We start from the raw sequence: 23524 nt of genomic DNA on the forward strand, positions 1-23524 counted from the left end.
CTGCAAATGTAGGGAGTACAAGCGGCCGTCAGTCTCTGTGGCGCAATCGGTTAGCGCGTTAGGCTGTTAACCGACAGGTTGGGGGTTCAAGCCCACCCAGGGACGCATGTCTCAGTTTTTCCAATGTAAACATCATCACCGCTAAAGAAGATGGCGCAGAAGGCTCCACAGTCGAAACGTTGTGCTTCTTTTCTTCTCTTTTCAGCATGGAGTAAACCTTTGCTTGATCCTTTGCAGCCTACGCATGCTGACACAGCTGCCTTTCTCTTAACGCGCCTCAATCATTATTCACCAAAACCATCAGCAGAATGTGTCGCCTTTGTGGTGATGTCACTCCTCTGCTTCACAAATGTCCTTAGTGACGGACCATTTCTTTCTGCCATTTTTCCGGAGCGGTTATTGATTGCTCCATCATTTCCCTCATACTTTCCATCACTAGATTGAAAAAAAAAAACAGAAACAGGCTGACAGGACGACAATCAAATTGCAAAAACTCATCAAAGCACTCGATAGAGTATTTGAATCCACAAGTAGCTCTGAGCAACTTTGTCCTGGCTTGCATGAAAGTCGGAAAATGTCAAAAAGAAAAAGATGGTGGCTTTTTCGTATCTGTTCTTTTATTTTTAGTTCGTTGGCTCTTCTGTCCATTGTCCTCCTGCCTGGCTCTTGACCTGTGACTGTCTGAACGCACACATTAGACTTTCAGGCGGGGGATTTGTCCTGAGCCTCTGTGAAAGACCCACCCACCCCCATAAATCACTGCTCTAGAAACACATGAATGCAAAACTAAACCACAGCTTAAAGAGGAGCTCCAACTCAGTGCCATACTAATGTAAACGAAGTAATACTAAGACATGTTCTTATGGATTTGTCTTACCTTGAGATATGTAATTGGATTTCAGGATTAACTTCCTCATTCAATGTACTGGTGATTCTTTGCCTGGTCAGTACCTGGGTGGGAGACCTCCAGCGAACAATTAAGCTTGCTGCTGGAAGTGGTGTTAAGAGACTCTTAGGATCTTCCAGAGGTGTCTGTCCAATAGCACTAGTTGCCTTAGAGCTGGCTCAAACATTGCTCAAGAGTCTACCTTTCACAGATGCGCAAAGATGAATGATGGGGGTGCACGCTTCAAGGAGCCTTCCAGCTGTAGGGACCGATTAGAGACGATCCGTAGCATGTGTTCGTTTCCATATACGCCCCGTGTCTCAACGGTAGGACAGAGTCAAATACTGCCTCGACACGTAACAGCGTTATATTAAACCGCAGGACTTGAGGGCTGTTTTGTTTGAATGTTCAAGGCATTGGTAAGAGCGTAGGTCAAGGGCCATTGGTGCATCTCCTGTAACTGGAGTAAAAATGCTATTCAAAGTGCAGTGACTAAAATCGTCGTCCACATGTCTCCGTTGTTGATTGCTTTCTGTCTAAGAACGTTCTGTTTTCATGTCCGAACGGGGAGATTTTATCATTCCAACTTGAAGCCACCCTTAAGTCCTCTGAGGTGTGTGTGTGTGTGCTTGCACGTATGGCGTAAAAGGTTTCTTAAACGGAGAGCGAACTTGAAAAAAGTTGCCTCAGCTGCCGCCGCCGCCTCGCACTCCCTGTTCGATTGTAGCAAGAAGGCAGCGGCCGCGGCGTTCGCTGTAGTCGTGCCCGATTGGTTAAGGTGACGGACTTGAAATCCGTTGGGGTCTCCCCGCGCAGGTTCAAATCCTGCCGACTACGGCGTCCTTTGCATTTGTTTGCGTGCGTGCGTGTAAAAGGACCAGCGCCGTTTCGTTTTCGCTGGGACCTTTAACACTCTAAATCGCCTGGACCCGCAGCCTGTGAAATCGGTTCTTCAGCACCCACGAAGGACGCTTTGCCGCTGGACACAGATACCGATGCTTTTCTGCAACGAGCTTTCCAGCTGAATTTTCTCGGCAGCTCCGTACTGAACCTGTTCTCCATTGCAACATAGCGGAGGCTCATCACGTCTATAGCAAGGCTGTGTAGGACCGCATACGCCACAGTGACTTGTACACAGACCACATGAAAGGCAAGCGAAATACACTTTTAAAATTCCAAAGAATCACAAGGTCAGAGGAACAGCGATGACCTGAACAGATCTGTTACAGAAGTCTAGGTTGACCTATTTAGAGCTGTAATTGCATTTTTGTTTAATAGAAGATCAAATCTACTCGCATGTACCAGCACCTTACAGTTTATTGATGTTAATTCTGTTTAAGTAATAAGATTGCTAACGATGTTGGACTTAAGCCGGTGTTTTTTAGAACAAATTGCTTACACTTCTGTAAGGAATACGCAGTACGTGCCTTTGTCAGTCATTGCTCACCATACCTGTAACTTTCTTATCTAACTCACTTCCTCAAATGGTGAAGGTCCACAAACATAAATGAAAAAAAAAAACCCTTGTTGTAGATGAGGTGCACAAAAAAGCAGCCCCTGATAGTGTATAACACATTTGTACTATTGCAGAGACACATGTAACATGTATATATATATACTGTATATATATATGAAACAGAAATAGAAACAGAAACAGGAATCGCTTACTCACCTGGAGAATCTCTGTAGGAATATCTAGCATTTATCAATGGAAATAAAAGCTGCTTTAATACAGTGCATGTTCAAACTCAAACCCTCAGCTGCTGTTCTTGTTTGTTTTGGGTCAAATTGCAACTGAGCATCGCATGAGCCGTTACGTACCCTTATCTGTTAGGGAATTTCAAGGGAGGAGTTAGGTCAGAATGGGTAGGCTGCAAAACAACAAGTAAAGATTTATTCCAAGATGAAACGTTGTGGCGGTTTTCTTATCTTTTCAGCATGGACTAAACTTTTACGTGTTCCTTATATGCTATATATGTATATATTAGCACCAATGTCGTTCTTAAAAACTAACATGAAATTGTCAGGGACATTCAGCTATATACAAAGACGAGACAGACAAAGTAATAATTCTGTATTAACGTGGCCTACATATTGACGCAATGATCGAACTAACTGACATGTTCTGATTCAGATCCCCTGCAGTTCATGCCAATTAGAACAATAGGAATGCTGAGTCCTCCCCACCCTACTGAGCACAAATTCAGCTGCTCTCCAGTTCTGTTCTGCATGTTTTTTCATTGCAATTGAGCTCGGAACTGGAGATGATCTCCATACAGTTCTGTGTTCACTAGTCCACACTTGCGTGCTAATTTACGGGTTGTGGCAAATGCTTTTCTATAGTTCATATACATGACGGCAACCTGTTACCGAGGAACCTGAGAGGTTTAAAAGCCTCGCAAGCCAGGTAGGACTCAAACCTACAATCTTCTGATCCGAAGTCAGACGCGTTATCCATTACGCCACTGGCCCATAGAACATGCGCTTGAACTCCACCACAGAGAGCTCTACACTGCTACTAGTAGTACACTTCCCCATCTAAAGCTGATTGCAGCTGTCAATCATTTCGCAGCCACCCCCCCTCTTCATCTTCTCTCTGCCTTAAGCGTCTCCGCCACTCTCTCTTGACATTTCATGTCAGCATGTCAGAAGTCCGAGTGACGTTTTTAATGGCTGAGTGAGGGCACGATGCTGAAGCAGAGAGGCCACTTCAGCCAGAGAGACTTGTGCTAGGTGAGATCTGAAAAACGGACTCGCAACAGAAACAGACCAAAAAAGTATCGGTGAGATCAAAAGGCAAATGCAACATCCAGCAGAGGGCGTCTAAAGATTAGGGAACGGGCGACTGAAATCCATATGAGGCAAACTTTCCGGCTGTGTACTGCAGCTGGCCTCGTTGGCGTAGTTGGTAGCGCGTCAGTTTCATCGTCTGAAGGTCCTGAGTTTGATCCTCACACGGGGCAGGGCTGCTTCCTCTCTTGCTCTTTTCAAACACTTGCGGCAACTGTTCGCTCATAACCACGTCTGGAATGCGTGACCTTTACACGGGGGAGAAGCAACGCCGCATCCCTTTTCTAAAGAACATTCACATTCAGAAATAAGTCAAGAAATTTGCCATTACTTTAGCTCGCGCTGCTGTCAGCCTGCCCATGTTGCCAAAGAAAGATTCACTCGGCGTCAACATGACAGAACAGCGATCACTTGAAAACACTGTTCCACACTCCGTAAGCAAGAACTTCAGTGTTTGCAGTCACCCGATATGCCGATAGTCAAAGGAGCACAAAACACGAAGCGTCAAAGACAAGATGAGTTGATGGAAAGAGCGTTGAATTGATGAGCACAAAAGTTCAGCTCGTACAATAGGCAACGAAGGTCCCGGCGTCATCATCGCACTTGAAAGGACTGCCTTGCAGACTAAGGGCAGTGGGAGGTTGCTGTTTTGAGATGGAGGCATTGGGATGGTGGGCCGAGATCTATTCTTCTTAAGGAATTCTTCATCGTGAAAGATCGGTCCACAGGTCATCCAAAGAACTTACAAATTTTTGGGACTCAGGGAATCACGTGCTTCCGGAAGGGAGTGAAGTGCTCAAACACATGACATGCCCCCTTGATCTCACATGCACAATTCTGCTGCAACATGCACAGCTACCGTCCACACCAGGCAGTGGGGCTTCAGCAGAATTTGCAACGCCACCTGCAATTACATATCCAGCTGCACACATATACATGGCCCCTCTGTCCTTTTCAGGATCTCAAAAAAAAGCATAGCGTGGTTTTCCTGCAACCTGATTGACCGCATCTCCCTCAGAATGTGCCCCGTTGCATTCATTGGTGAAGCAGGACGGAGGCTAACGGGCATGCCAGAACAGTTAGGCTCAGCGATCTCTCCAAAATATTGTGGTTGTAGTGGAAGAAATATGGTTTAAATTGTACCTTGGTATTTCAAACTCTCTCTAGAATGTTATCCATTTCTATTTTATTTTGACAGGAACTGGCTAATGACACTGGATGAAAAGAGAAGAAAGAAAACACAACGTTTCGGCCGTGGAGCCTTCTTCAGGTGTGAGGGCTCCACGGCTGAAATGTTGTGTTTTCTTTCTTCTCTTTTAAGCATGGAATAGACCTATTACTTGTTCCTTTGCAGCCTACGCATGCTGACACAGCTCCCCACCTGAACTGCTAATGATGCCTGGTAGTTTGTGGTACTTGGGTATTGTCTTATGTTTGCTCAAACTGCATATGTGTGATTGCATATTTTTGGGAATTTTCATATGTCAATATTTAATTCACTGACATTCCTGTATGCTTGGAAGAAAGGTAGATTGGATTTGGCACAGGACGCCTGCCCATATTTGTTGATCATTGTTGGGCTGGAAAAACAATGATAAAAAGTGTATGAAAAAAGCTCTCTCCAATATTTCCCTTCTCTTCGCCATGGTTACACTGCCCGTTCTTTCCGTCTTTTGTCCTTCTACAAAGATTCCAGGGCTCTTTTTCCACCATAATATCAGAATTTGTTTTTTTCTCTTTTAAAGGCTGTAGGTGGGGTGTGATGGACTGTACCACTATCATAGAAGATTTTTTCAGGACACATCGCAGTTCCATAGTAGAATTTATCAATAGTAGAATTCCATAGGACATTATTTACCAACGTATTACCCAGTGTGAGACTCTGCCAGTAAACCTCAGAGCATTGAGTTCTCCACTGATAAAGATGGCTGTCTGAAGTCATGAAATCCACTGCTGGGATGCCTGAGAGACAGTAATTGAATCTTGGCTGGAATTAGGCTTTCTATTAGTGTTGATCTTTGGGAATTATGTGGTAAAAAGGGAAAACTCCTTTACTTTAGTCACTTTGAATGTTCAAATGTACAGAACCTGTAAAACTAAGCAATGAAAAAAATCCATCACCACTCTCATGATAGCATAACTCATAGTCTCTGCTGTTGTGTAACAATACACACTTTCAATTTTCTTATCGCCTGTCTCCAGAGAGAATGTTGTTAGTGCTGATGACCTTGAATTAGACCTTGTTGACTCTGTAAAACAATCTTCCTCTGCTTAGATTTTCACTCAGATTGATTTTGTTCTCAGATTATTCCTGGCAGGACTGAGTTTCTAGGAAATGAAAAGTGAAAGAAAAAGTACAGAAGATCAGCCCTTGAATATACAACATTGTGCAGTGAGATTGTTAAATGTATTAGCTGCTATCCTGTGCTAGAGCCTGTCGTGGTAAGCAGTGGATGACAGGATCTAGCACAGATACTAATGAAACACTGTTAATGAAAGATAAAACACTTGAGTCTTATTTTAGTTTTCCATTTCCCTTTCATTTGTGATGTACTGTACAACAGGCCACAGAACATGCACAAAAACAGATATGCACACATTCACACCAGGCAATGACAGTCTGCCCAGTCAGAATCTGAGCTGAGGTATCAGAATTCTGAATTCCCTGAATTCTGTCATGGATCATCCACAATAAGGGCAATGTTTGAACACGAGGATCCCCAGGAGAGAGCCTAGTAACATAAATCTTGGAGCAAAAGCAGATGATTAACTTCATAGTTTGTGTGGTTGAGCCAAAGTTGAGCATGAGGATATGTGAATCACCATTCTTAGAAATGGATCCAACTTCAGACAGGCGTCAAAAGTAAGAGTATACAGTGCTGGGGCAATGACACTTCAATGATCAGAAGGATAACAAGAGTTTTAATGCATTGAAATTGATTTTCTGGTGATGCACACTGTCATGGAACTATTAATTTTTTAAGGATCACTTACTGACGTCAGACAGCTGCCAATTCTCCAGACTGGAAGGATGAACAGTTTATCCCCCTAGGTACCATATTTCCATATTTCGAAGCATTGGAATAATACATGTCATACAGCAACATAAAAACAGGAAGACAAGTATCACAGCCCCTATAATCGGTGTTAGTAACTTAAAAGAAAAACATTCCCCCTGGCCCAAACAGTGATTCTAACCAGGAGAGAAAAGCCGGTGTATCTTTTATGCCTCTCTCTTTATTCACCTTGTCTTTTAGTTCTTTCAAATGCTGAATAGCGAGCGTAAGATTTCCGTAATCATAGTCATTAGCTGGAATATATGTACAACAGGAGTCTCCTACTAAAGCATAGACTCCTCCAGATGCTGCATTTTGAAGGTCCAGCACGAACCTGTTCTGAAGTGCCATTAATCTAACTCCCCTTAATTCTTGTTTGATAGCGTCTAAGCCTTCTAACGTGATATTAATAAAAGAGTACATTTCATAAAAAGTCGCATGGGTGAGGCTGTAGAATGAGGCATTAAAGCACATATATAACAAGATGCATTACATTTCTTTAACTTTACAGTATGATTTATAAATTTATACCACAAATTACTCATATCCCCCTCATTATCAGTTTCATTCAGCCAGTTTGTATACAAAGAGGCTTCGTGTTTAGATTCTTCCTCTTTTGGGGTGGTGACAGGCTTCTACATAAAAAGGAAAAGGGCTGTGCACATCAGTCCCAAGCAGGTTATCCCCATCTGTCCTTGTGGAGACATCACTCCTGCACTTTGCTCAGTTCGTTTGTGACCTTTTTACAGTGGGAAGCATGAATCCAGGGCACCATTTCTGTGACCTTCACAGCAGTGGCAGTGGTCAGCAGCACCTGGTACAGCCCCCTCCACCTGAGTGAACACCATTTCTTTTTCCTGAAGTCTTTCACCAGAATCCAGTCTCCTTATTCACTCATTAGTTCTTACAGCACAGGTAAATCCCTGTGGGCTGGAGCCCAGCATAATCTTAGGCTTTTTTGGTCAACATTGGTCAACAGATTGGTCAACAACTGGGTAATAACTCTTAGAAAAATCTACACATTGTTCCCCTGCCTCAGCTGTGACGTTTTGCAGAACAATTCTAGCTGAAGTTGTAAAATTTCTCTTTGTTCCGTTCCTGCAAAACATCTTATTATGAACAAACAAACCACAATAATCATTTGCATCTAGGGGAATCACTCCCAAGGGTAACCCCCCTTAAAGCTATATTGTTCTACCCATCAGGTTCTGCCACTAGATAAGAGAACCTTTCCCATGAAATCATTTTTTGACCTTGAATTAGACCTTGTTGACTCTGTAAAACAATCTTCCTCTGCTTAGATTTTCACTCAGATTGATTTTGTTCTCAGATTATTCCTGGCAGGACTGAGTTTCTAGGAAATGAAAAGTGAAAGAAAAAGTACAGAAGATCAGCCCTTGAATATACAACATTGTGCAGTGAGATTGTTAAATGTATTAGCTGCTATCCTGTGCTAGAGCCTGTCGTGGTAAGCAGTGGATGACAGGATCTAGCACAGATACTAATGAAACACTGTTAATGAAAGATAAAACACTTGAGTCTTATTTTAGTTTTCCATTTCCCTTTCATTTGTGATGTACTGTACAACAGGCCACAGAACATGCACAAAAACAGATATGCACACATTCACACCAGGCAATGACAGTCTGCCCAGTCAGAATCTGAGCTGAGGTATCAGAATTCTGAATTCCCTGAATTCTGTCATGGATCATCCACAATAAGGGCAATGTTTGAACACGAGGATCCCCAGGAGAGAGCCTAGTAACATAAATCTTGGAGCAAAAGCAGATGATTAACTTCATAGTTTGTGTGGTTGAGCCAAAGTTGAGCATGAGGATATGTGAGTCACCATTCTTAGAAATGGATCCAACTTCAGACAGGCGTCAAAAGTAAGAGTATACAGTGCTGGGGCAATGACACTTCAATGATCAGAAGGATAACAAGAGTTTTAATGCATTGAAATTGATTTTCTGGTGATGCACACTGTCATGGAACTATTAATTTTTTAAGGATCACTTACTGACGTCAGACAGCTGCCAATTCTCCAGACTGGAAGGATGAACAGTTTATCCCCCTAGGTACCATATTTCCATATTTCGAAGCATTGGAATAATACATGTCATACAGCAACATAAAAACAGGAAGACAAGTATCACAGCCCCTATAATCGGTGTTAGTAACTTAAAAGAAAAACATTCCCCCTGGCCCAAACAGTGATTCTAACCAGGAGAGAAAAGCCGGTGTATCTTTTATGCCTCTCTCTTTATTCACCTTGTCTTTTAGTTCTTTCAAATGCTGAATAGCGAGCGTAAGATTTCCGTAATCATAGTCATTAGCTGGAATATATGTACAACAGGAGTCTCCTACTAAAGCATAGACTCCTCCAGATGCTGCATTTTGAAGGTCCAGCACGAACCTGTTCTGAAGTGCCATTAATCTAACTCCCCTTAATTCTTGTTTGATAGCGTCTAAGCCTTCTAACGTGATATTAATAAAAGAGTACATTTCATAAAAAGTCGCATGGGTGAGGCTGTAGAATGAGGCATTAAAGCACATATATAACAAGATGCATTACATTTCTTTAACTTTACAGTATGATTTATAAATTTATACCACAAATTACTCATATCCCCCTCATTATCAGTTTCATTCAGCCAGTTTGTATACAAAGAGGCTTCGTGTTTAGATTCTTCCTCTTTTGGGGTGGTGACAGGCTTCTACATAAAAAGGAAAAGGGCTGTGCACATCAGTCCCAAGCAGGTTATCCCCATCTGTCCTTGTGGAGACATCACTCCTGCGCTTTGCTCAGTTCGTTTGTGACCTTTTTACAGTGGGAAGCATGAATCCAGGGCACCATTTCTGTGACCTTCACAGCAGTGGCAGTGGTCAGCAGCACCTGGTACAGCCCCCTCCACCTGAGTGAACACCATTTCTTTTTCCTGAAGTCTTTCACCAGAATCCAGTCTCCTTATTCACTCATTAGTTCTTACAGCACAGGTAAATCCCTGTGGGCTGGAGCCCAGCATAATCTTAGGCTTTTTTGGTCAACATTGGTCAACAGATTGGTCAACAACTGGGTAATAACTCTTAGAAAAATCTACACATTGTTCCCCTGCCTCAGCTGTGACGTTTTGCAGAACAATTCTAGCTGAAGTTGTAAAATTTCTCTTTGTTCCGTTCCTGCAAAACATCTTATTATGAACAAACAAACCACAATAATCATTTGCATCTAGGGGAATCACTCCCAAGGGTAACCCCCCTTAAAGCTATATTGTTCTACCCATCAGGTTCTGCCACTAGATAAGAGAACCTTTCCCATGAAATCATTTTTTGACCTTCATGATCCCTTCAGGGCGTACAATTAGCACAGAAGCAGCAGCTTTAGTCCACATGTTTTTCAAACAGGATATTAACGATATGATCATAACGAATAATACCAGACCCACAAATATGTATTGAACCAGAGACCCTCTCAATGTTCCTAGCACAGACTGTAGCCATGCACCAATGCCCCAATCGTCTGGATTATAATTATGATATATATTTTTCTTCATCATAGTGCTTTGCTAAGTCCTAGCAACCTACAATACTACAATAGAGAATTAGCAAATTCAACAATCCATTCGTCCAGCTAAATTCGTCCCCCCAGGAAGTTTCATTGATTGGCCCGTGATGATATCAAACAGGCTGTTACACAGTTCTGTTTGATCCAGCCCGCATCCCATGGTGTTCCTTCAGTCTGATGTCTAGTCGATCTTTCAGAGATCTGTTCCTTCATTCCACTGTTCCAGCAGACTGAGGGTGATCTCAGTCCATCTCACTCCGAACAATGCAGCCACAGCCTGACACACCTTCCCTGTGAAGTGTGTTCCTTGATCATAATACAAGGGGCAGGGCAGTGCCCACCGAGGGCTTATCTCTGTTATCAAGTGTTTGGTAGACACAGAGGCAGTGGCAGCAACCCACCGGGAAAACAGATTATAAGAGCCCAGGTTTCCCTTTACAATTTTCAATTTCCCAGGTTTGAAAGGTTCCTCAGGAGCAGGCCTTTTGAGCTGTTGCACCCGCACCTGAACTGTAGTTGAGTTCCTTTGATAAACATTACATCCACATTAGATACCACATAAGTGGTTACTGCTTCAAACCCAGTTCTCACCCAGTTTTGGGTAACCGGCACACCATTTGACTCCCACCTGGGTGTCCAACAGAGTGCATTTGTCGGGCTATAAAGGGCATTAGGCTGTGAGGGCATGCAGGGCGTCTGGTGTGCTGTCAGCTCCACACCCCATCATCCTGCAGCCCCATAATCTTTTCTAACCATGTCCATTTCTCTGCTTCACAGAGGTCTCAGACTACTGTTCTACAAGTATTGCTCACCTGACAGTTGCATCTGCAAAGTTGTTCCCTCGAGTTACTGGAAACATTTCTTTATTATGTGATTTACACATTACCACAGCTACTTCAGTCAGTAGCTGCAAAGCTTCTAATAGTTCAGAGATAAACCCAGCATTCTTAACTGGAGTCCCTGCCGTGTTGAGAAAATCCCTATTCCTCCACCACCATCCAAAATTGTGGCATGCACCAAATGTATATATAGAGTCTATATACATATGCAGCCATTCAAAACAAGCGGGGTATGCTGCGGTATAACACGGTGGGAGTGTCGCAGTATACCGCATCATACCGGACGCAAATTAGATTATGTTAATAGTATCCGGAATCACCTTGTAAAATCGCCAGGTGGAGCTAATAAAGGTTAACCTCTCCTGTACAGCATTTGAGCTGTCACCAGAAAACGTCAGTTTTGAATCCTGATCACTGCTGAGGGACAATCTTTATTCAATTAAGAATTTAAGGTGTATACTCTTTAGACTTTTAAATTTAAACAGTGTATTACAGCATGTTAATCATTAAACATTAAAAAGGCGGTATATTTTATAAAAGCAAGATTGTTCTGTTGGACAAAAGTACACAACCTACCACCTTTATCATAAATATTTTAAATATGCAGGAATATTTTATGCATCAAAGTCTTTACTGAAGATATTACTAAGAGTATTAATAATGAATGACCTTGGACAAGCTGTAAGCTCAAAGTATTACCCTGGTCCACATTCTTTGTAACCGTCTTTGTAAACGAAAAGAGTTTATTTTTTCATTGACAAAAAGTAACACCACAGCATTTAGTTGATCCGATCACGCAAGCCCAGGCCGCCTTCAAGGCCTCTGCCCTGCCGGTCGTGGTTGGCAATACACCTGGCCTTACAAACGAGCCAGTGGGGCCCGTTCAGCTCCGGGCTCATCGCCTGCGGCTCACGGCTTGCGAGCGTGCCCAATCCGTGCGATAACTCGGAAAACACCCGGCCACACTGTGCCGGAAACGACGCACTCTGGGAAGCCGCTATGCAGGCAAGGTCCCAAGATCCCCTGCGGCCGGACACTTCCCGCCCCCCAAAGAAAAGCACGCCAATCAGACGGCCGGAGACCGAGGACTCGCGGAGCAGACGACCACAATCACCATTACAAGAGCGATTGCGAACGTGCTTGTTTTCTCTCTTTGACCAACCCAGCTGCGACCCACCCGAAGGCAGGGAAGCACAAAAATTGCATGGAACTCATTCATGCTCCTCTCCACGGAAATCTTTAGTAAAAGGCGAAAGATTTGTACGAGATGAAAAGAAACCAGAGTGCATGGCTGATTAAGGCCATTTAAGGCCTTAATCTGGCAATTAAGGCCCACACCGATCCTGAGCCTCAGAACTCCGGGCGCAATTAAGGCCCAAACCAGTTCTGACCTTCAGAACTCCGGGCGCAATTAAGGCCCACACCAGTCCTGAACTTCACGGTAAGGGTCCAAAACCCGTTCAAAAACTCCACGCGCAATTAAGGCATAAACCAGCTTCGAACGCCTGTACACAATACCGCGGAACCCCTGCCAGACCAAATTCTGGGCTTACAGCAAACAACCCATTACATACACCGGTGTCTTCCCCGGGCCAGAGGAATTCAGAAACTCACGTTTACTCCGTCATCTCGGGCGATTCTCGCAGGGAGCAGAGATTTCCCAATCGGTCAGAGAGAGTCGGGACTTTTAAATAAAAGAGGAGTCCTTACCTCTTAGTTATGTGCGCGCTGACCATCTCTCCTGCCGATGGGAAGTTCTGCGCCTTCTGGAGCATCCGCCGACTACGCCAAATTTGTTGTAACAGAAGAAATAAGGTTCTTGATCCCGAGATGAAGTAAAACAGATGAGTTTATTGCATGCAAGGAACAATAAAGCCAAAGTCTTGTTTCCCGCAAGAAACAACAAAACCGAAGTTTTGTTCCCCGTACTGTTACAAACTTTTGGGTTATATAGTGTTTTCTTCTCCGTTTCTGACGTCACTCGGTCTGATGGTAAAGAGGGGGGTTCATGGTATTTGGCCAGTTTACGATGTTCTGGACAAATGGTCAGTTTAACATTACACCCAGGGGGGTTCCTAGCTTGCATCTGCAATCCTTATCAGTTAACCCCCCTTTCCTGCCATAAACCCCAGTTTGTGACTTGAAAGTCTAAACCCCCTACAGAAAGGATTAAATTCAAACCCCCGTCTCCACATCTTTCTTCAGTATCTTAATAAAGTGAAGGAGCTGCCCCTTCGCCAAGGCGGTGTGGGGCAGAATGGACAACATAATGCAACTCCTGGAAACGAATGCGGTGCTCAGCTACCAGTACATTCTGCTGGGGCTGGCACCTACCGGACTGGACAGGGGGACGCAGTTCCTGATGTGGCTGCTGCTGTCCCTCACAAAGAAAGGCCTGTGGGACGCGAGAAACAATCTCATCCGGCACAACAACAAGTGGGGAGCGAGGGAGCTGGAAGAGAGGATCCTGGCGGACCTCAGGAGGAGGATGAAGCGCGACGTTGCTAAATGGGGTTTCCCCACGGCAAAGGAGCACTGGAAAGGCCTATGGACCCTGTACAGGGATTAATGGTTTACAGCAAGCGGTAGGGTTTGGAGGGACTCTCATAATAGCGCAAATCCGCCCACCCTTGCAAGGATTGATAACGGACAATCACCGCCGTTCCGCCGATGTTTTAATTTTGTGGAGTGTTATCGTGTGAGACGTTTCCCTTTGAGATGTGTTTTTTTTCGGAATAAAGTATATTTTATAAGAAAAAAAAAAGATTGTACCATAAAGATTTCCATGGAGAGGACTATGGTTTCCTGCAGGACTATGCCGGTAGGAGGACCAGGTTCCACAACTTCAAGGGGCTGTGTCGAGGCGATCCACAGTACTGTCAGGACCAGCCCTGGCAGTTTTAGGATTCCCATTCTGGAACATAGATGAGGCACATGGTACAGTTCCACTATAATTTTGAATATATTTTCCTAGCAGGACCTACAGTACAGTACCTAACTACCTGCAGCTACAAAGGGGCACCCCCCTCTTTGATCGGGTTTGGACGTTTAACCCTATTCTGTGTTCTCCGGCGCCATTTGAGGTGGGCGATACAACCGGAGGTGGTTGCGATGCACCCACTTGTAGACCAGAGATTGCCTTCCCTTCTCAATCTGAATTCGATAAGCTACCGGTGATACCTTATCGACAATCTCGTGGGGTCCTGTCCAACTGGGTAAGAACTTCCGGGCCACCCCTGTGGGTTTGGCAAATTGGAAGTACAGGACCTTGTCTCCTACTTGGAGTTCCTGGTTAACTGCCTTTCGGTCATAGTATGCTTTCCTACCCTCTGCACTCCTTCCCAGATTGTTCTGGGCAAAAGCAAAGGTTGCCTGCAGATGTGCTCGCAGGTCTGACACATACTGATGGGCCGTAGCAGCCCCCGTCGTGCTCAGGTCCTCCACCCCATAAAGACAGTGTAGGGGAAGAGTCATCTTCCGACCTGTCATCATCTCAAAAGGTGGGACCCCCGTAGAGCAATGGGGCTTACCTCGGATGGCCATCAGAACCAGGGGCAGCTTAATGTCTCAGTCCCTACTGCTGTTGGAGACAAACTTTTTGAGCATACTAACCACCGTTCGGTTTGCCCTTTCTGCCTGGCCCGAGGATTGAGGGTGGTAGGAGATATGCAACTGGGTCTTGACCCCAAGCATATTCCACAGGGTTGCCATTACTGTAGCTGTGAAATGGGTTCCCCGATCCGAGACCACGGTCAGGGGGAATCCCCATCGACTGAACACATGGTTCACCAACAGCACTGCAGTTGTCTCTGCCGTGTCGTTGGGTGCTGAGAGGCACTCAATCCATTTTGTGAATGCACACGTAACAGTGAGGAAATATTTGTTCCCTCTGGATGACCTCACCAGTGGCCCCACCCAATCCATTTGAAGATTGGACCAGGTGAATGTCATGCCCTTTTTCTGGAGTGGTGCACGGTGCAAGGGCCGTGATGGTTGGAACTGGCTACACGTCAGACACCCCTTTACATACGCGGCGATGTCTTGGCCCATGTGAGGCCAGAATGCCACCTGCTGGATAGTGTCGTATGTAGCCTTGATTCCCCGGTGACCCCCACAGGGTTCGTCATGAGCGTGTTGGATCATGACCCCCCGATGACAGTGGGGAACTACCCACTTTGGGACACCTTGTGCAACTGGTACACAAACCAACAACCCCTTTATAATTTTTAGGTTGTCTTTCACCTCTGCCAGCTCCTTCAGCTCCAGAGACTGGCTCAGCACCTGCTCCGAAAGAGGTTGACGCACTGGGTCAGCGATATGCTGATACATTTGCCCAATTGCTGGGTCCTGTTTCTGCATTTCCGCAAGATCGGTGTTAAAACCCTGTGACCCAAGCACTACAGATTGAGGGTCAGCTCCGACATCCTGTCTAGCCCTGCTTCGGGTAACCGCCTTGACCTCAGCCACGAATTCTGGGGGTAGCCATTCCTGCTGGAACTGCCAGGGTTCACCCTCTAAGGCGCCAGATTTGGCCAACCGGTCGGCCTCATCATTCCCGTCTTTGTCGGGTCCCTTCACCTGGGAGTGTCCCTTCACCTTCCTCCAGTAAACCATCATTCCAGCCTCGGTCGTGAGCTTGTCACTGGCCAGGAACAACTCTTTGTTCTTTACTTCCTTGCCCCGGGCATTTTTCATGCCGTTACCCTTCCAATACGGAACGTGAGACACGAAGCTATGTCGGGCGTAGTTCGAGTCACTACAGATGACAAACTGTTTAAGGCCATGTGTCAGGGCCTGCTGGAGGGTGATCAGCACCCCAGCTACTTCCGCATACTGACTAGTCTTTGGTCCTAGCTTATAGCGGGTCGGCCCACAGGGAGTATTGTCTTGCCAGACTACTCCTACCCCTGCTAGCACCTGCTGTTCGTGGCGAAAAGAGCAACCGTCAACATAGGCCATGGGTAAGCCCTGGCCCACGTTCTCATCGTAGTACCGATGATTGTTCGGTAGCTCAGCAGCGGGAATTGTTTCTGGAGCTTCCATGTCAGTGTCACAGCCGTGACACACTTGGCCCAAAGCCAGGCCCTGTCCCAGGTACATTTTCTTGCTCTGTGCATAACGTACCTCTATCTCATAGCCTTGTAGGGCCATCATTCATGCCACAATCCTGCTATTTGACACCCTGCCCGCTTTCAGTCTCTGGCTATGCAGGAATGTCACAGGTTGGTGGCAGGTTTCGATGATGATCTTTTGTCCCCCAACATAACTACGGAAGTGTTCTACCGACCAGACCGTAGACAACAGGGCCTTCTCGCAGTCCAAGGACTTTTGCTCCACTGGGCTCAGGGCTCGACTGGCATATGCCACCACCCTTCACTCTTGGTTATATTCCTGACTCAGAGCAGCCCCAAGGCAGTGCTCTGAGAACCCTGCTTCAAGGTAGAAGACCTTATTTTTGTCAGGGTAGGCCAAGCTCGGCGCACTACCGAGTCTGCGCTTCAGCTCCATCACAGCCTGTTCTGGGGAAGGCCCCCACTCAAAGGGCACGTCTTTCTGCAACAGCTTGTGGAGGGGCCTTGCTATTTCAGCGTAATCCTCAATGAACTGCTGGGAATAATTACATACTCCCAGAAAGCTGCGCAGTTCAGACAGGTTAGTGGGCGACTTCATATTCTGGATAGCTTGGACTCTGCTGGACTGTGGCTGTATGCCTTGGGCTCCAACCAACAGTCCCACGTACTCCACTTGGGTCCTACACCACTGTCCCTTAGCCAGGGACAGTTTGGCCCCTGCACAGGAGAGCTGGGTCAACACATGCCTGATCTCGGCCATGTGTTCTTCCCAGGTCTGACTCCTCATCAGAATATCGTCCACATAGACCAGGTTGCCCCTGGCGGCTGCATCACTCATGGCTTTGTGCAGAAATATGTTGAACTCCGCTGGGGAGTTGGAATACCCAAAGGGGCATCGATTCCAGGTGAACTGCCTGTTTCCAAAGGAAAAGGCCAGTTTGTACTGGTCTGTTGGTTCTACCTTAAGGGTCCAGAACCCATTGGCCACATCCACTGTGGTGAAATATTTCGCTGTTGTCACCTTGGCTAACTCCTGATCTAGGTAGATCATTGGCCATCGTGACAAAGGAACCTGTTTATTCAGCTGCCGGTAGTCAATGGTCAGACGCCATTTACCATTGGGTTTCAGCACCGGCCACAGTGGGGAGTTATAAGTGGAGTTACACTCCCTTATGATCTGACGCTCTAGTAGAGCATCCAACGTCTGCTTTATGGACTCGTATGCCGTGAGGGGAATGCGATACTGCCTGACATAGGTTGGGCGGGCGCCAGGGGCCGTTGGAATGCGCACTGTGTTCAAATCCGTCACCCCGCAGTCATAGGCGTCCCGTGCAAACACTTCCCGGAAATCCTGGAAATTCTGACGCAGCTGCTGACGCTGGCTTTCCGTTTCCAGGGCATCTGCCTTGCCAACCTGTTCCTGTACCTGCTCTAGGAACCCCGCTTTTGACGGCATGGCGGTATCCCGGGTCGTACTCTCGGCTGAGTGGTCCATCGGAACACCTGCGTGTACTGTGTACACAACCATCTCATCCTTATCGCTAAGGTCCACCCTGCACACCTCCTGGTTGCAGAATCCCTCTATTGGCATAATTGCAATCATCCGCCGGGGGTAGGTGTAGTACACCTGCTCGGTTCCCCCCTCCCTGGCCAAGGGACCAGGGAGCTGCCCCAGTACTGGGATGGCTAGTTCGAAATCATAGAAACCATTGTCAATTACCAGTCCCATGTCAGTGCGAGCAGGGATTTTGACATCTTGTTTTGCTATGTTCTGCACCAACAGGCAGGTGGCTCGGCCATTCCGTTCCAGTCTGGGGGTACAACAGACTGCTAGGTTCAGTCTGATAAACTGAGCTGATGGTTGGAAGAAAACCATCTCAGCGTCCATTCTCTGTCCCTTCTTTAGGACAAGGCGTACTGGAAACCCTGCTGTTGACGCAGGAACGATCAGGTCCGATTCGTTTACTACCTGGCAGGCCTGAGGAATCGTCTGACCTGACCGAATGTTCTCGGGGTCACCGCTTAGAGAGTGGGCATCTGGGTCCACCCGTGTCCACAGCACACTGTTTACTGTGTCCAGCTGGGCGCCCAGTCGAACCAATAGGTACTTCCAATAGGAAGTAGTGAGCAAACTTCCTTTTTCCGATGGAGATGGAAGCTACACAGCTTCCTTTGCTCCAAATGGACCTATGAGATGGGGGTGCCCACCACAGAACCTGTGACTGCGTCACCAGGGTCACTTGACAGCTTGGCGACAGGTCCTCGAACAGACCTTCACTGATTATGGACTTCTCAGAGCTGAGGCTAAGAATTACATCATCAACCTGCACTTCTGCCACCTGGACCCCCTCCCACCACCATGGGGTGGTATTCCTGGACCCCCTGAGGTACCAGGGTGCACAGAAAGGACTCCCATTCATTACCGGACAGGGAGATCCACTCTTCTTCAGGGATGAAAAGGGGGTGTGCTTTACCTGGCGGGTCAAGCAGCTGCTTGGAGCACTGCTCCTGTAGTTGGGAGACCGTGGGAGTGCTGGCCTGGGCAGGACTTCCCTGTAGTTTTGGAAAGCAAGAAGAGACATTTATTCTCGTCCAGAGGAACCAGGAGGAACCTCCAACTCAGCTATAGTGTTCAGTGGGCACTGTGTGATCACAGCATAACCACTGAATCCCCCTTTTTGCTGTGCAACAGGCTTAGGGTTTTTGACCTGAGCCCACAATTTTCCACGCTGGCAGTCCACCAGAGGCTCCAGCCTGTCAAGCAGGTCTTGGCCAATGAGTAGTGGCTCTGTTTTAAACCTAGAGATGTAAACAGGATGCACCACGTTCATTGGCCCGAAGCTAAGTGCCACCCACACTCGGTGTGTGATCCTGGCATGATCCTGGGTATAGCTGGAAATATCTATCTTACACGGTTCTACCTTAAGTCTGATGCCTTTTCCTTTCGCTACTCGTTTGAGCTCGCTGAGTAGATCGGCTGACATCAAACTAATTTCAGCCCCAGTGTCAATCAGTGCTTCTCTATCTAAGACGTTTTCAAGAGAAACCTTGATATAAATACGCCTTGCTTTGCCTTTCTGGCTGAGATTCCCTAAGAATTGTTGGAAGCCTGCCTCTTCTTTGACTTCAGGGGCGGGGTCAGCGCCCAACTCAGAGTCACAGCCTTCTTCCAGGCAGGAACCCTCCCACCCAATCAGATAGACTGAGGGAGGGGCTTGGGACGGATCCCCGCCTCCTCCAGTGAGAAGGGGCGTGGTCCCCCTAAGCTCATTCACACTTCCGGCATTCGGTGCGGAAGGTTTACCCTGTCCTGATCTCTCAGGCAGGGCTTGTTCAAGCCTGGCCAGGCGGGCTGCAGTCGACTCCCTTCGTCCAGTCTTATGATAGACTCTGCCTGAGCCCTTGCCTTCCCCGTAGCGCTCACGGTGGCTCTGACGCTTAGTGCGGTCCTGCCTGCCTATTTTGCGCCGGGGCTTAGCGAGCTCAGGAACCTCAGCTGCCTCGAGCTGAGGCGAGTCGTCAACCCTGCTGGCTTTAGTGGCGAACACGGCCGTTTTAGCAGGTTTTCGCTCTGAGGAAGCAGAGACTTCAGCTCCCCAGGCTTTTTGAGCCAACCTTCTAATGTCAGCCATTTTCATCGCTTTTGCATCAGTGTGCATCACAATCATTTTCCTGACTGAGGGATGCAGATTAGCAATGAATAAACCTTTGAAATTCACATTCTCTTCGCAACCCTCTTCATTCCGCCCTGCAAAATAAGTGCGCCTAAGCCTCTGATAATAGTCGCGAGGGGCTTCAGCTTTTTCGTGCTTAATATGGTGCACAGCGGCCACGGCAGCTATGGGATCGATAAAAGCCGAAAATTCTCCGATCATTGCCTGACACAGCTCCTCAAAGCTATTACAGACCTCCGGTCCTTGTCTAGACATCCACGCAGGGCAGTCGTTGCTCCGAGGGGATCTACCAGCAGTCCGGCTGGCTGGTAGAAAGTCTCTATGCACAGAGTGGGACCGCGAGTCCTCACAAGTCACTCTTGTGCCTGGGAAGAAGCTGGTTCGTTCCCGGTCCAGCACTGCTTCTGAATAAGCTATTCAGGTTGTCTATGAGGGTCCAGCTGTAGGGTCCAACTGTCCAACACAAACACAATCTGTAGCGTTTAGCGTGACATAGTCTTGCAGGCATCGTGCTGTCTCACTGCAATACTATACCGCTGGAGGAAACAGTCCATCTGGCCATGAAACTCATTTGAACGTCTAGCTACAGCAACTAACAATATCATGATTTATTCAGGATTTGTGGAATCAGCACGTCCCGGAGACAGCTTCCGAAATCGTGAGCATTCTCTGGTGGTGTCCTGCAGGGCTTTTGCGGGTGTGTGTTGGTGGTATAGTGGTGAGCATAGCTGCCTTCCAAGCAGTTGACCTGGGTTCGATTCCCGGCCAACGCAGTGGCGATTGGTTTTAAATGCTGTCATGAGCCTTGGATTGTGAATAGCAAAGTGAAGCCTTTTGAAAGAGCCAAAGCACTGCAAAACGGAATTGAAGGAGAATCTTAAAGGGGATTCTGAGCGGTGTCTGCATACACGCAGTCCGATACGGGTGCTGAAAGCTTGAGCTACTCTCAATGTCATGCTGCCTTTCCCCGGAGTAAATCTGTTACATTGAAAGAATGCTTCTGGCAGGTTCAAAAAGGGACCCTTGTTAATTGGAGAAATCAATGATTTCGAATGAATTCTGTATGCGTTAAAAGACAGCTATACACAGAAAACATGCAGGACACTGCTCATGATGTCTCAGTGCGTTTTTCCAAGCCATCTGACAAAGCCCGCCCACTGAAAACTGCAGCAGATCGTGTAAAGACGTTCAACTTTGTAACTACTGCACGCACAGGAAGCAGAATAAATTCCTCTTTTCAAACTGTCAAAGGTTTGCTTTGCGAACGCTGCAGGACATCGCACAATCTCTTTTGAACGGGGACAAACCATTTCTTATGGGGCGCAGTAAGTACAGACGTTTAAAAAGCTCCACTCATGCCGACGATGCAGCATGAAGAAGCGCAACCTAACTTTTGACAGACAAAAGCCGGGCGCCGCTACGAGCAATATGAAATCAAACTGACAGCACACGGCGTTTCGCGCTAACTCAAAAGTGATCTCGACAGACGCTGTTCTCTGCATAACGCTGAAAGAGCTAAAGAGCGTTTCTGTTGAGACGTAACAAGCTCGTTTCTTTCTACCATGATGTCACCATGACCAAATCTGTCTTTAAACACCTTGCTCAGTCTCTGACGAGACTATCAAAAATTGCTTTCGCCGATTGTATTGCAAACCGGCGGAAGCGGGGTATTGGGAAAAGTTTTCAACTAGCAATAATCGCGCCTCGGCTAAACCTCACAGGCTACGATACTGCCACTGCGCAAAGCTGACGGTTGCCAGGCAACCGCGGGGATCCTATGGAAATCGTTATCGATCGTCTCATGGCATGTCGTTGCGGTAACGCTTCATATTTGTCGTCTTCTTCTTCTTCTAGCTTGAGGTTTTGAAGAATTTCATGACAGACAAGGGCTCCGTTGGGAACAAAGGGCGTTGTGAGAAAACCGTTGCTTATTTTCAGCAGCAGAAATACAACCCTTTAAATACAAGATGACAGAACAATGACGAAGGGCGTGCCGGGAGGAACTCATGCACTACAGAGGAAAGGGGGCGGGCACGTACAGTTCACATTCAAGCCACAAGTACTCTTCTCGGATGTTACACAAACAAATCCTAACGTCTTGAAAGCATTGCAGCATGTTTGTGTCCCACTTCCCGTGGCTGCAGGACGACTGACACGAACGGACAAACACAATCTGTGGCGTTTAGCGTGACATAGTCTTGCAGGCATCGTGCTGTCTCACTGCAATACTATACCGCTGGAGGAAACAGCCCGGGTTCGATGAGCCTTGGAATGTGACTAGGAAAGTGAAGCCTTTTGAAAGAGGTAAAACACTGCTCAAAGGAACTGAGGGAGAATCTTACAGGGGATTCTGAGCGGTGTCTAAATAAATAAATTCTTCAGTGTCTGCGGATGGCATTTTGCAGCTGGAAACAGATGTCGACGCTTTTTGAACAGAGCACCAAAAAAGCGTCTTTTTTGAAGGTACAGGTATTGAGCATTGGTGGTTCAGTGGAAGAATTCTTGCCTGCCAAGTAAGAGGCTCGGGTTCGATTCCTGGCCAATGCAGTGGCTTTTGCATGCTCACCACTATACCACCAACACACGCCCACAGGATCCCAGCAGGACACCACCAGAGAATGCTCACGATTTCGGAAGCTGTCTCCGGGATGTTCTGATTCCACACATCCTGAATAAATCATGATATTGTTAGTTGCTGTAGCTAGACGTTCAAATGAGTTTCATGGCCAGATGGACTGTTTCCTCCAGTGGTATAGTATTGCAGTGAGACAGCACGATGCCTGCAAGACTATGTCACGCTAAACGCCACAGATTGTGTTTGTCCAAATTTGAACTTTCACAATAGCATGCTAGCAGACAAATGCGCCTCAGAGGACTTAAGGCTGGCTGTTATATGCTGGAATTACCTTTTTTTGACGCTCTTACGAATGCGATGTCAACGAAAACAGAACAAAGCACAAAAAAACCCTCAAGTCCTGCAGTTGGATAGAATGCCGTTACACGTCCAAGCCGTATTTGACTTCATCCTACCATTGCAACACGGGGCGTATATGGAAACGAACACACGCTACGAATTGTCTCTAATCAGTCCCTACAGTTGTAAGGCGCCTGGAAGCATGCACCCCCATCATTAATCTTTGCGCATCTGTGCAAGGTAAACTCTGGAGCAGTCTTTGAAACGGCTCAAAGGAAACACGTGATTGATTCCATGTGCATCTGGGGTTCATATCTTATTTACATTTAATTCAAGGGAAAGGCTTGGGTCAGTTTCAGACGGCCTCCAACAGCGAGATTCAAGCGCCCCACCTTCAGCCCAATCTGCGCCACCAGAACGCCAACGGCTCCTCTGCGCTCCGGGGTGCGGTTGTGACCCCGTAACCTAAAGTGTTGGTGGCAGACAAATGGAGACTAACAGGTGACGTCCTAGGACATGACTACATTGTGACACTCGGTGGGGATGGTGACCATTGCTTGGAAAAGAGTGCGAGGCCCCTTTAGAAAAACATTTTGTTAACAGGCATTCTGCCTCAGCCTAAACACCTATAGCTTGAAAAGCGCATGCTATTAGACAGGCACCTCTGCAAGACCTTAAGAGTCTCTTAAACTAGTGATAGTAAGGTGTTCCCAATGGGCGATGTTCGG

At 46.7% G+C, this 23524-nt stretch overlaps 5 non-coding genes across 5 annotated transcripts; 2 read left to right on the forward strand and 3 right to left on the reverse strand.

The window, feature by feature from the left end:
* Positions 1–1641: 1641 nt before the first annotated feature.
* Positions 1642–1723, forward strand: trnas-uga (transfer RNA serine (anticodon UGA)). The gene has a single exon. It is a non-coding gene; the product is annotated as a tRNA-Ser (tRNA).
* A 1562-nt stretch (positions 1724–3285) lies between these two features.
* On the reverse strand, positions 3286–3358 carry trnar-ucg (transfer RNA arginine (anticodon UCG)). Its single transcript has one exon. It is a non-coding gene; the product is annotated as a tRNA-Arg (tRNA).
* Positions 3359–12309: 8951 nt separating this feature from the next.
* On the reverse strand, positions 12310–12423 carry LOC138230260 (U5 spliceosomal RNA). The gene has a single exon (XR_011186290.1). It is a non-coding gene; the product is annotated as a U5 spliceosomal RNA (small nuclear RNA).
* An 8160-nt stretch (positions 12424–20583) lies between these two features.
* Positions 20584–20655, forward strand: trnag-ucc (transfer RNA glycine (anticodon UCC)). The gene has a single exon. It is a non-coding gene; the product is annotated as a tRNA-Gly (tRNA).
* Positions 20656–21488: 833 nt separating this feature from the next.
* LOC138230188 (U4 spliceosomal RNA) lies at positions 21489–21630 on the reverse strand. The gene has a single exon (XR_011186224.1). It is a non-coding gene; the product is annotated as a U4 spliceosomal RNA (small nuclear RNA).
* Positions 21631–23524: the final 1894 nt, after the last annotated feature.

The sequence above is a fragment of the Lepisosteus oculatus genome, unplaced genomic scaffold (genome assembly GCF_040954835.1).
Source record: "Lepisosteus oculatus isolate fLepOcu1 unplaced genomic scaffold, fLepOcu1.hap2 HAP2_SCAFFOLD_48, whole genome shotgun sequence".
Classification (NCBI taxonomy): Eukaryota; Metazoa; Chordata; class Actinopteri; order Semionotiformes; family Lepisosteidae; genus Lepisosteus; species Lepisosteus oculatus.